Raw genomic sequence first — 14,129 nt, 5'->3', positions numbered from 1 at the left:
CAGTGTATAAGTGTTCCCTTTTCTCCACAACCTTGTCAGCATGTTATTTTTTTTACTTTTTAATAATAGCCATTCTGACTGGTGTGAGATGGTATCTCATTGTGGTTTTTATCTGCATTTCTCTAATAATCAGTTGATATTGAGCTTTTTTTCATATGTTTGTTGGCTACATGTATGTCTTCTTTTGAGATGTGTCTCTTCATGTCCTTTGCCCACGTTTCAATGGGGTTGTTTTTCTCTTATAAATTTGTTTAAGTTCCTTATATATTCTGGATATTAGACCTTTGTCAGATGCATTGTTTGTAAATATTTTCTCCCATTCTGTAGGTTGTCTGTTCACCCTGCTGAAAGTTTCTTTCACTGTGCAGAAGCTCTTAAGGTTAATTAGATCCCACTTGTCAATTTTTGCTTCTGTTGCAATTGCTTTTGGTGTCTTTGTCATGAAATCTTTGCCTGTTCCTATGTCCAGGATAATATTGCCTAGGTTGTCTTTCAGGGTTTTTATAGTTTTGGGATTTACATTTAAGTGTTTAATCCATTTTGAGTTGGTTTCTGTATATGGTGTAAGGAAGGGGTTCAGCTTCAATCTGTTCCAAATGGCTAGCTAGTTATTCTAGCATCATTTACTGAATACGAAGTCTTTTCCTCATTCCTTGATTTTGTCAGCTTTGTTGAAGATCAGATGGCTGTAGATGTGTGGCCTTATTTCTAGGCTCTCTATTCTCCTCCACTGGTCTATGTGCCTGTTTTTATACCAGTACCATGCTGTTTTGGTTACTGTAGCCCTGTAGTATAGTTGATGTCAGGTAACATGATGCCTGTAGCTTTGTTCTTCTTGCTCAGTATGGGCAAAAAATTTAAATAGAAATTTCTTCAAGAAGGTATACAAATGGTCAATAAGCAAATGGAAAGATGCTCAACATTATTAATCAACAGTGAAATGTAAATCAAAACCATGAGATACCATTTCGCACCCACTGGGATGGGTATAATAAAAAAAGACTAACAATAGTATGTCTTGATGAGGATGTGGAGAAATGAGAATCCTCATCATTGCTGATGGGAATATTAAACGATACAGCCTCTTTGGAAACAGTTTCAAATATGTAAAGTTCCACATGATCCAGCAATTTCACTCGTAGGTGAGCTCCAAGAGGATTGAAAACATATATCCACACACAAACTGGTATATGAATTGTTCATAGCAGCATTATTAATAATAGCCAAAATGGAAACAACCCAAATGTCCATCAACTGATAAGTTAACTAATAAAATATGGTATATCCATACAATGTATTATTCTTCAGGCCTAAAAAGGAATGAATCACTGATATCCATGTTGTGTCTTTCATAGCAATGGAATGGAAATAATAGTTCTTATTCTTATCTATTCCACACTACAATATGGATAAACCTTGAAAACGTTATGCTAAGTGAAAGAAGCTAGACACAAAAGACCACATGTAGTATGGTTCCACTTATATGAAGCATTTGAAATAGGCAAATCTAGAGAGACAGAGAGAAAGGGCTAAGGGTAGCAGGGAGTGGAGAGTACCTGCTAATGGGTACAGGTACTTTTCAGCGTGATGAAAACATTCAAAAATTACATAGTGGTGGTGGTTTCATAACTGCGAATTATACTAAAGATGACGGAATCATCCACTTTAAAAGGATAAATTTTATATGTGAATTATAACTGAATTTTAAAAAGCTATTAATAGTTTAGTCACTTATTGATGATGAGACTTCGGGTAAATGGAATTTTAGGAGAAAGGTATAGATAAAATGAGAACTACTATTTTTATTCCATTACTATGAAACGCACTAGTTTCTTGGTGATACTCTTGATCCTGAAATGTTAGTCATTGTGGGTTGAACTGTGTCCCCCACAAAGATATGTTCAAGTCCTAACCCCTGGTACATGTGATTGTGACCTTATTTGTGAATAAGGTATTTGTAGATGTAATCAAATTAACATGAAGTCAGAATGGATTAGAGTGGGCTTAAATCCAGTGACTGGTGTCTTTATAAATAGGGGGAAATTTGAACAAAGACACACGGAGAGGATGCTGTGTGACAATGGAAGCAGAGATTGGAGTGATACACATACAAACAAAGGAATCCAAAAGATTGCTGGCAATTGCCAGAGACTAGGACAGAGGGATGGTACAGATTCTCCCTCAGTGCCGCCAGAAGGAACCAATCCTGCCGAAACCTTGATTTTGGACTTTCAGCTTCCAGAAACAGTAAATATACATTGTTTTAAGCTATCCAGTTTGTGGTGACTTGTTACGGCAGCCCTCAGAAACCAATACTGTAATTTTCACATCATCAGTCTTAAAGAAAAAGGTTATAGGAACAGGAGTCAACCTCTTGGAGTTTCCATTTCCTCCCCTATAAATTGGGAATAATAACATCTGTCCTTCCATTGTACTGAGAAAATGATCATAAAAATACTTAGAAACTGATTTATAAATGCAGGGTATTACTGTTTCAGATGTATGCTTCTAATTGCTTTGTCAGCTCTAATTTATTGCGTTTTTCTCTTTCCCTTTCTTTAAGATCATCTATTTTCAAGTAACATTTGCCTTCCTTGGAGAAGTTACTGTTTGGGTGTTAAGTCGCCTATTTAAAAAATAACCATCTCTAGCATAAAAGTGAGAATTCAAATTATAAATCTGTAACACCACCCACTCCCCTAACCTCCCAAGCATACCCTTTGCCATAAATTGACAACAAATTCACCCTTCGTTTTAGGAGATACCAAGCACTGTAACGTTTTGTTAATACACAGATGTAGGACATTGCTTGTTCCAGCTAACTGACTATTCTGTTGAGCCTAACAGTACCATCACAAACGATCACTCTCCGAAGCTTACAATAAAGAAGATATTTGGCACTGAAAGTATGTTTTTCACAGATCACAAATCAGTTAAGGATTCTCAATTATCAACACAAACTATGATTATAAGACATTTCCAATTATTTATATGACTGTAATATCATACACACACACACACACACACACACACAATTAAGCTCTAGAGGTACTCCTAAAAAATCCTGCTAAAAGCATTTACCTTTGGAAAATGACTCCAAACTTTCTTATTATAGGTGTGGATTACTTTAATTATGTATGCAATTTTAAAATGGCAGAGTTTTGGAGCATAAGAAAAAAGCAATGATTAGTGGTTAACTATTTGAAATAAAATAAATATGCAAAAACAACATTTGGTTTTAATAAAGAATGTAAAAAAAAGTTCCTTTACTATCTGGGATCTCAAAAAAGACATTACACAACATATTATAGGTAGCACAAAGGAACTGCAGATATGGGTGTTCTGCTAGGCTCATACCCATGAGGGGAATCAATAGACTATCCTTCGAGGTTAGAGCACAACAATTTACTTATAGTGGTTTATTGAGTACTTAGTTCAATATGAGTGGACATTTTGTCAATAACATTCTAATGGATGGTACAGATGACAGTTCAATGCTATAATATAAAAGCTGGAAGGCCATATAATAAAATCTATAGGTCCCTGGAGTCAGAGGATGATCATTTGTAGAGGACCTAAAGAAAAACACCAAGAAATGTCTTATTGCAGGGCTTAATGATTGTTTTGGTTATTATGGATTGCATTAGTGGAAATACACTGGTGCCATTTTTATATATTCTTTTATCTTATAAAATTCTAGTAAATGAAAGGTGAAATTAGAAAGCTTTTCTTCTAATTTGAATTAGGCTGGAAGCTTATCAATGTAAACACATTTCCCAATTAAGTTAGACAATATGCAGAACTCACCACCTGGGCATAATCCTGTTGGTTCAAAATAAGAGCTTGCAATGAGGAGGTACATTAACTCATTCAGTTCTATACTCAATTTGTAAGTTTCCAGCACAAAGCTAAAGTGTTTACATGAGCTATATTTGTGCCAATGTTTAAAGCATAAGTAAGGCAGCATTGCTAGAAGGCACAGTCTATTACTCTTTTAAAAAATATGTTCAACTAGATATCCAGTTCATTTTATGCAGAGAAGTATAATACAGTACATAGCATTTTCACATTTGATTCTGAAGCATCCCTTATTTTCATTTTCCTTTTCTCTAAAACTGGATTTACATATTATTTAAACAATATTTGGGGATGAATTAAAATATGCATTCAAATTGTTTCTAAGGATGATTAAATGTTAGCAGCTCCCAGGCTCTCTTCTTATTTTTTTAAAAATTCTTTTCCATGGGGATCATGTCCATTCTCACCTGACTTTTAAATGTTTTTTATATCTTCATAACTCAATCTAGATATTCAGCCCTAACTCATTCCTTGAACTCCAAACTGCTTAATTGAATCTCTTCCTGGATATTTCACAGATATTTCAAATGAAACCCATCAAAGACAAAGAATCCTTAATTCCTTACCAACACCACCTCCCAATGGCTCAAATCATTAACTTAAGTCATGCTTGACTCACATTTCTGTGCTGAAAGTCTATCAGTTACATGCTGAATCCACTCATTGCTCTCCTATACTATCACTCTTGCCCAGGCACCACACAGTTCCTGGCTTCACAGCCTTCTAGCTGGTCTCCCTGCTTCCATTCTTACTCCTCTAGTCAATACCCTCAAGAGCAGCCAGGATGACCATCTTACATGGGGATCAGATCATCTCACCATATTTCACTGGCCTCACACTGCTCTGAGAATGGAATCTAAATTCCTAGCTAAAAAGGACTAGAAATTATCCTGCCTCCCTCACCAGGTGTCACTCTCTACAGTCAGAGACTCAAAGGAAATAGAATCCATCCCACGTAGTTAAAATGAAGAGACTATCCTGAAACAACTCCTTACTCAGGTGTGGGCAGGGTTGAGGAAACAAAGGGATGGTTAGGCATCCCCAGAATAGAAACCATGTGCAGCCTTTACCATTCCTAGGTCTAAAGGGGCAAGCGAAGGAACCAGAGTCAGGGCAACTGGATCCTTATAGAAAGGGTCATCAATAGGAAGTCCAAAGCAAAAAAAGAGGGAAGGGATACCCTGGCTTCTCTCTCCTGGCTTCTGATCTCCTGCTGGTACTTCTCACTGGCTGGGAGGCTTGAGGAAATCAGAAGCCTGAGGTCAAGGGAGTCTGAGTGATTCATATGGTATGACATAGGAGGACAGGAGTGGGCTACCTCCCAGGACACAGAGTGAGTGAGAGAATGGCAGGGAACAGATCTAGAGGGGTGGAAGGGAGGCTTTTTCTTTTTGTTTTGGGGGTACATGTGAAAGTTTGTAACATGGGTGAGTTGCGTGTCACTGAAGTTTGGTGTACAAAAGATCTTGTCACCTAGGTAGTGAGCACAGTACCTACCTAACACATAGTTTTTCAACCCTCACCCTCCTCCCACCTTCCACCTACTAGTAGTTCTCAGTGTCTTTTGTTCCCCTCTTTGTGTCTGTGTGTACTCAATGTTTAGCTCCCACTTTAAGTGAGAATATGTGGTATTTGGTTTTCTGTTCTGATGTTTAATTCACTTAGGAAAATGGACCCCAGCTGCATCCATGTTGCTGCAAAGGACATGGTTTTGTTCTTTTTTATGGCTACATAGTATTCCATGGTATATATGTTATATGTACCAAATTGTAGGATAAGTGCACCTGATAGCATGATTTAAGCATACCCTTAGAATGACCCTGTATGGCAGATGCACCAGAATATGTGTTCAGAGCTAGGGAATCCTGGAATGGACAACCTGAAGATTCATTCCTTATCTATGATAAACATTTAAATGCCCCGGCCCATCCCATGGAACATGGGCTGTACAGGGGATTGGGGCCTTGAATTCTGGGTTAAATGAAGGTTTCTGGGTGGAGGTTGTTAGGGGGAGGGTGGTTAGTGAAAATGCTACATAAATTCCATGCCATTTGCAAGTGGTCCTGGTTCTCTTGCCCAGCCCACTGCTACTGGGCCAGGTGAATATGTTATCCAGCCCACCACCACTGGACTGTTTCTGTATGTTAGCCAGTTCTCCTGTCCAGCCCACCACCACTGGACACTCTCCTCTGTATGGAAGCACTGAATAAAACCCAGTGTCTCCTTTGCTGGCTCTCGGTCTCTTCTTCGGCCTCTTGAACCTGGTGCCTTCCCTACTGAGGTTAGTAGGAGTTCGGCAAACACCGTTTCTTTATCCAGTAGGTGGAAGGGAGATTAATCAGCCTATGTGCCAGTCTCACTCTTGCCAGCTTCACACTTGGTGTGTCCTTATCACAAGGATTTGCACAAGCTTTTTTTTTCAGTGGGTACACTATGCTTTCTACTCTTCACATGACTAGTTCTTCATTCTTCTTCAAATCTCAATTTAAATATTCTTATCACCTTATCTAAGTAGGTATCTCGTTGGTAAGTCCTTTGCCTGTTTTTTTAGAGTACTTACCACAATTCGTAACTATTTTATTTGCTTGCTTTTCTGTCTTCTCCTCCAGAATATGAGGGCAGCAACAATCTGTCTAGCAAATGCCTGCCTCACAGTAGGTGTTCAATAAATAGTAACTGAATAAATGTTGGCCAAATTATATAGCAAAATCACAAGACTATGTGTAGAGACAATGAATTTATAGAAATATATCCATGAATTCTAAACTGAGGCAGCACTGAAGAAAATGCACTTACTCTTTATTTTTCTATACAGCATAATCTTAGCTTAAAAAAATGAAAAGTCTTTATGTAAAGTAAAAATCTGCATTGATAAATGCTCCATTCCTTGTTTACTTAAAAGGAGAATGTCTATTATGGTGCCAATGGTCTAAAAGACAATAACTGCATCATTTAAAAGCAAGGTTATGCTCATTTCTTTTACTGCTTTTTCTATAGCAATAGCATAAAATCACCTGTTTTGGTATGTGATACTGTTGGTACTAAAATATTAGTCATTTTCACATCTTTTTTCATTTTTTTTTTAATTGAAGAAAGTGAACTAAGGAACAGGGAGTAGCTTTGAGTACAGGAATATTTGGCTGTACATACCATTTTTTAGATGTGATGAGATGGTAACTGCAAAACACATTCTACAGTGGTGACAACACTTTCACACGATTGTATATTTAAACACCGAGTGCTTCTCTTATCTCCTGTGAAAGAGGAGCATCAGGTAATGCTAAACCTCAAAGCATTTTAACTTTCATTATGAATGGCAGGGGTCTATTTGCTTTTGCAGAAACAGTCTGTAAGAAGCAACCTTTGACTTCACTTATACACCACATTGTTCTTAAAGGCAGCTGCATTTATAATGATTGCTCTCCACTTAAGACCTATTCAACAAGGTACACCTTAACATCTAAGCTGTTAACAGAGATTAAAGTTAATCTTCAGTGATGGCAGGAGTGGAAATGCTAGGAAATATCCTAATTCTGGAAGGAGGCAAAAGTGAAAGTAAAGGTAGGTGGGGAAAGAGCAGAGGAGGATCAAGGAATACTGGACGGCTAACAGGCAAATGAAAATGATTGTTGCCAAGACACTGGGTGGCTGGAGCAGGCCTGATGACATGATGGTTCTTGCTGAATAAGAAAGGGCAGCAGCACCAGCTGAGGAAAGCTCTGCATGTTATGATGACCATTTTTGCCATCACCTGTGTCCTGAAAGAGTGCCTGGGGTGAGCAAAGGCCATGGAGGCAGGTGGAATTGGTTTTAAATTCTGGCTCTGCCACTTACACTATTTGCAAAACTTGAGCAAGTCATTGTCAAAGCATCACAAGAGGTCCTCTAATAACACCTTTTCATTCAACATCATTTCCTCATAGTGCTGATGAGGAGAAAAACAGATTCCCAGCTGGGGCCCCTGTCTGTGTGGAGTCCGTACATTCTCCCCATGTCTGCATGGGTTTTCTCCGGGCACTCTGGTTTCCTCCCACATCCCAAAGACGTGCATGTCAGGTTCACTAGCAGGTCTATATGGCCCAGCTGCAGTGAGGAGGGTGTGTGTGAGTGCGTCCCGCCTGTGACGGGATGGTGTCCTGTCCAGGTGGGTTCCTGCCTTGTGCTCTGTGCTGCTGGGACAAGCTCTGGCCACCCACAACCCTGAACTAAAATATTTGGGGAAATAATTGTCTTGTTTTAATTGATGTTTCTTAAATGTATAGCTCACATTTATTTCAATATTAGAAGTGATTAATAGCACAAGTGTTTGGGGTCTTTATTTAGAAGCCTGGTGATGTTTTTGTGACCAGAAATAGGACATAAGAACTTAAGTATTGTTTGTATCAATTAGCTTATGGTGAAGCTGGTTCTGTTATACTTTGTTTTGCCTGAAGTCTCAATTTCTAAGAACCTATTGATGATGTCAGGTGAGGAATTACTGTAGTTTCTTCTTCTGTTAAATGAGGCTAAAACCTAATTTGCCAAGTTACTGTAAAAACACGAGGTTAGCCTCTTTAGGATCTGTTCCCCTGACCAACAAAATTACTTAAATGGAACCAAAATAACCAAATGATTAGCCTTTCTCAGGTAAGAAGTCACATGTGGATGTGCGAAGGCTTACAATCAGAATTAAAGGATGTAAATTAAACAGCTGAAGCAAATATTTTTCATGAGCAACCTAATCATGAAACACAGAGTAACTTCTGACATTTTAGAAAACACTGAGGTAAGCCCTGACTGTAGCCAGGAAGCTATAGTGCACGTGTAGCTGGCATATCTGACAGGCAAATACTGGCCTTTTCTGGTATCCTGTATCTCACAAGCAGTGCTCCCTGAAAATTAATACTTATTGAGGGTTTACATACCACTGGCAAGACATTGGGGATACAAGAATTCTGGACATGGTCTATTCTCTGGTAAAAGTTTAATAACTTTTTGTCAGATATTTAGAGTGGCAAAGTAAAAAAAAAAAAAAGTGGGAGGAAAGGAGTCAGGAAATTTGAAAACTGAAGGAAAAATATAAACCCAGCTCCCCTTGGCAAGCAGGAGCAGCCTCACACCTTCCGTGTTTGTCTCTCCCCACTCCACCCTGGTACCAAGGCTAGAACTCTGCATAAGAACCTGAAAGAAGTGTGGGAAGGAGGATGCAAGAAGAGGAGAGGAACCTGTCACCAAAGTACAATTTTGCCTGGGGAAAGCCCAGCCTCTTCCTCTCAGGAACTGAGTGCGGAAAGGCATGAGGTTGTTCCTCCCTAGAATGAATGGAAGTGAAGAGGAAAGAATCTAGAAGTAGGCTAGTGAGTGCCAAGGCCTGCACAGCTCTTTGTTCCTGGGTGGAGCAAGAAGAGAGAAAAAAATGCAGGGAAGCATGAGGCAGCTTCATTAGCACCCTACCATTTACCTTCCTTCCTAGCCTTCTTCCAGGTTCTTCCCAGCTCTTTTGCCACCACTGGCTTCCCCACTCCCCTGCCTTCTAATAGCATCCTATCCCTGACCTTCATACTTCCCATCTTCTTTCTAAGCTTCAAGAGAGCCAAAGGCTTTTCCTTGTCTATATTTTCTCAAGACTGCAAATCTCTACTAAAAGCAACCTAATTGCCTCACAGTTGATAGCTCCCTCAAAGTATTTGAGTGTTACTGAAGAAAAGTCTTTTTCTGGCCAGGTGCAGTGGCTCACACCTGTAATCCCAGCACTTTGGGAGGCCGAGTTGGGCAGATCACACGATGCTAGGAGTTTGAGACCATTCTGATCAACATGGTGAAACCCCATCTCTGCTAAAAATACAAAAATTAGCCAGGCCTGGTGTACACGTCTGTAATCCCAGCTGCTCTGGAGGCTGAGGCATGAGAATTGCTTGAACCTGGGAGGTGGAGGTTGCAGTGGGCCAAGATCGCCTCACTGCACTCCAGCCTGGGTGACAGAGAGAGACTGTCTCCCTGTCCGCAAAAAAAAAAAAAAAAAAAAGTCTTACTCTGTTCATTAAAACAAACCAATACGGGGGAGATACTTCTGGACTTGGGGCTTCCTATCATTTCTAATGCAGATAGTTCAAGGAGCACATGAGAAACATGGCTGACTTCACTAGAGAAGCACTCCTCTGGCTTTTAGTTTTCATCAATTTCTGCCTCTTCTTGGCTAAACTCAGGAATATCCACTCTAATTCCAGGTCCTGATGCATTCTTGCTATATTCTTCAAGCCTAACCTTAACCTAGTTTTGTATTATCCCAGTGGTGGTGGTGATGCTGTGATTTACCAGATACCTTAACTCCAGGGCTACAGCCAAGTTACTTTCCACAAAGGTCCCAGAAGACTGATTCTTTGCAGCCAATGTCATGACTAGATGATATGTTCTGTCAAGCAAGGAGAATCACAAAACCTGGCCTCCAAGTGAAAGAGGAAGGACAGAGTGGAAGTTAAGCTAACAACAGGCTTTGCAGTCAGACTGCATAGGCACAAATCATGGTTCTTCCACCCATTAGCCTGTAGTACTTGGGGCAAGTTAGGGCTCCCTCTTCTCAATTTCCTCACCTTTAATCTAGGAATAAAAGTAGTCTCTATCTTGTAAAATTGCTATAAGGATTGAATGCAGTAATGTATGTAAAGTGCTTAGTATAGTCTGAATAAGGTGTTTGTGTGCATTATGTGTTAGCTGTTACTAAATTTTGTTCATATTCTAGAACTTTGAGGTTACAACAAAGTATTTATTCAAATACTGAGGAATGAGCCACCTTTGTTAATCCAGCTTTCCACAAAAAGATGGCTGTCAGTATGACGAGAATGAAATTCAGGCTCTGAACTTCTCTAAGAGAATGTCAACTCTGCTTCCGGTCTGGTATCTAAAGTATATTGATCCTACCTTAAGCAACAGCACTGAGTTTTAGCACTTTAGGCGCTTGTCAAAAATTCAACTATGAACTGGCTGAACTTAGCACTTGCCAAAGGATTGCTTGAAATGCCTCATTTTCTGAACCATATTATATTTGCTCCCTAAAGAACTGCCTTCACAAAGTTGAGATTTAATGTTTTGTCCTTGTTTTTTTTTTCTTTTTTTTTTTTATGGAGAATCAATAAAAGAAAAATCCATTTGAAGGAAACTTTATGTCTTTTGTAAAAATCATATCCTGGACAGCAAATAGGTTTCATTTTAAGTTCCAGCGTCAAATGATTGGTAGTGACTGTCTGGAGTGCTCTGTTAAGAAGGACTGCAAGGCTGCAATGATCGATTAGCACTGTTTGCCTCGGACATCATTGAGGAAGTATGGTGCCTTAGTGATATAGTTATCCACCCTACCACTGCCATAGTTGAAAGCCTGATGCATTATCTGTAATGTAAGGACCTGCTAAATGTATATATCCCTTCTTAAATTCAATGCCACTGGCTTCTCACTACCGAGCCTGATAGCTCTTAATGCCTCTGAGTTGTCTACCTCCCATCATCAAATAGCCCTCCAAACTTGAAGATAAAGTTACCTTAAAAGTTTCTAGAATCAATTCACAAAGGAGGAGATTGGAAGACAGGATGTTTCTCAAATCAAAGCGAAAGGAGTAAGGTAAGGAAATTTAGTGTGGGTTGGATGATATGAATGAAAGAGCCTGATTAGTGGTATTAAGCATATGCAGATGAAGAGGGTCTGAACAGAAAAAGGAGAGCCAAAGTGGGGGGAAAGAATTTGAAGAAAAATATTCTGATCATGGGCCATTAGGATAATGATGGTACTTGAGACAGCTCAAAATGATAAATCATTACAGTTTGTTTTAAGGAAGTCTTTGCCAGAGCCATTTCAGTGATATTCAATTGTTTAAGTGGCCATCTGTGGAGTGGTGTGGCAACTGGGTGGGTTTTATGGGCCAGTTTGGTACATCTATTAAAACAGCTACACCTGTTACATGGAAGCTGTTTGCAACGCTCTTTTGCCAAATATAAATCAGGTTAATCCTACTTCTTTGTCATTTTAATTCTATAGATTACTTAAACCAGAAGGAATGTGGGTGCACTAAATTGTTTCCAATTTAACAAAGAAAGTATGATTTTTTAAAGCACGAAAACCATACTCAATTTAGATGGCAGTTTTAGAACTTATGGTTCAGTTTTGTATCTTTTCTATTTGAAAGATTTACACAACAAAATCAGAGCAAAAAACTCTAATGGGAAAGCATAAAAGAGACTGCCTATTCTTATTCTACTCAAAGATTTGCTTATTGGAAATAGGGTAAATATTTTATCATCCAAATTTAATAATAATCACCATAACATACCAAAATACAAATTGTTACTTATAAATATCAACAATAAATACCTATATATGGCTTAATCTGTGTCAAGTGCTATTCAAAATGCTTTATGGATATTGTTTAATCTTCAAGCAACCTCATGGGATGTGTCCTCTTATTATTCCCATTTTATGGATGAGGAAACCGAGGCACAAGGACACTAAGTAACTTACCCAGGATCACATGGCTAGTGAGTATCAGAACCAGAATTCCAACCCAGGCAGTCTGGCCCTAGCATCTGTCACTTAAACCACTTTGTTATATACTGTCTTCACCCTTGACCCAGAAATTCTAATGCATATGTGTGAGGCATGATTTCAGGAGTTAGGCTGGGCTATTTCTGAACTTTATAATGATATCTCACCATTTCTTTGCCTGCCATTAATGTTTACATGGAAAAGGGAAAGAATGCTTGTAAGTCTGGCTGGGGAGGAAAGGAAGAATCCAGTTGGCAGGACAAGTTGGTGATAGCATTCCATCCTGCTTACTAAAATTAAATCTTCTCTACTTACATAAAACCTTTCTTTTGAAGTGCCCAAGAGAACTTCTGCAGTCAATCATCAATAATTGTTATTGGCTTCCTATTTCTTTGTTGTGACACTATATTTGTCAGAATATCCCTGAGTGGTCACTGTTTTTTGAACTGTGAACTTAGTGGTGATGGTATAGCTTCTGAATTGGTTTCTGATAACTTTTGCCAGAGGATTTAGGACTAATTATTATTCTTAGCCCCACCAAACCACACGGTGACACCAGCAAACTCTGAAATGCAATGAGCAGAATCATCACACTGCAGAGAGATGTAGCCTAATGACAGGGAAAGAGATGCCAAATCATTTTTAACTTTAGAGGGGCTTGCCTTGCAAGATTTAATTAGCTTACGGTTGAGAAGTAATTTGATGTTTCAAATTATAGTTATTTAAAGACTCTTGAATTGCTCATCATTTCACCTGATAAAACTGCAATATAAGGAGAGTCCCATGGAAAAAATGATTAGAGATAAAACAAAATCCCTACAGAGAAGGAACAAAAAGAGTGAAAAGAAAACCAGCTTGGGAATCAGACAGCATTTGGATATAGCACCACAGGTGTGATGTTGGGTGGGCTATTACGGAACTTCTCTGAGGATTTCTCATTTATAAATTATCACTTACAGAGTTTTGTGAGAGTTAAAGGAACTTGGTAAAGTTGCTGGCATGGTGACACTGCTCAACAAACTTTGGTTACTTTTTTTTCGGGCTGGGGGGACAGGATCTCTCTCCATCACCCAGGCTAGCGTGGCATGATCACAGCCCACCGCAGCCTCGACGTCCTGTGCTCAAGTGATCCTCCTGCCTCAGGCTCCTGAGTAGGACTGAGGCACTAGCACTGGAGGACTGGGACTACAGGAGCACACCACAATGGCCAGCTGATTTTTCTTAACTTTATTTTTGTAGACAGGGTTTTGCTATGTTGCCCAGACTAGTCTTGAACTCTTGTGCTCAAGCCATCCTCCTGCCCTGGCGTCCCAAAGTGTTGGGATTACAGGTGTGAGCCACTGTGCTGGGCCAATTTTGGTTTATTTATTAATATTCTTCCTATTCTCTTTTTATACTAACACTGAAAAATTTCTCTGAGAGTCCCCATCTCTGACGTATATTCCTTCCTCTTCATCTCTACTCTTGCTTTTCAATATCCATCATCCCTGGCCTGATTGACTGCAACAACCTCCTAATTACACTCACCGTATCTAGTTTTTTTTTTTTTTTCTCAGCAACTTAACACATCTTTAGAAAAATAACCAGCAATGTTATCTTCCTAATTCATAAAAACAATCAGTCCCTTGCCTACAGAATAAAATTCAAAAATCGGTGCCTATTTCTCCAGATCCATCTATCATAACTTCTCCACTTACTCCTTATTCTCCAGCCAAACCAATATACTACACCAGTAGTGTGGCTTTTCTACATGTTTCTCTCT

At 39.1% G+C, this 14,129-nt stretch overlaps 1 protein-coding gene and 1 long non-coding RNA gene across 14 annotated transcripts in view; one reads left to right on the top strand and one right to left on the bottom strand.

Moving 5' to 3' along the window:
* The window catches only part of CFAP20DC (CFAP20 domain containing), a 282,643-nt gene that overhangs the window by 202,182 nt on the left and 66,332 nt on the right, over window positions 1–14,129 (bottom strand). The window lies entirely within an intron of this gene.
* LOC129471280 (uncharacterized) overlaps window positions 1–14,129 on the top strand; it is a 178,752-nt gene that overhangs the window by 131,738 nt on the left and 32,885 nt on the right. The window contains exon 2 of the long non-coding RNA XR_008653538.2: window positions 2,037–2,247. This is a non-coding gene — a long non-coding RNA (uncharacterized lncRNA). The remainder of the gene's footprint in view (window positions 1–2,036; window positions 2,248–14,129) is intronic.

This window comes from Symphalangus syndactylus, chromosome 21, assembly GCF_028878055.3.
Source record: "Symphalangus syndactylus isolate Jambi chromosome 21, NHGRI_mSymSyn1-v2.1_pri, whole genome shotgun sequence".
NCBI lineage: Eukaryota > Metazoa > Chordata > Mammalia > Primates > Hylobatidae > Symphalangus > Symphalangus syndactylus.
The sequence above is the reverse complement of the archived record's forward strand: the minus strand, read 5'-3'. Positions and strand labels throughout refer to the sequence as shown.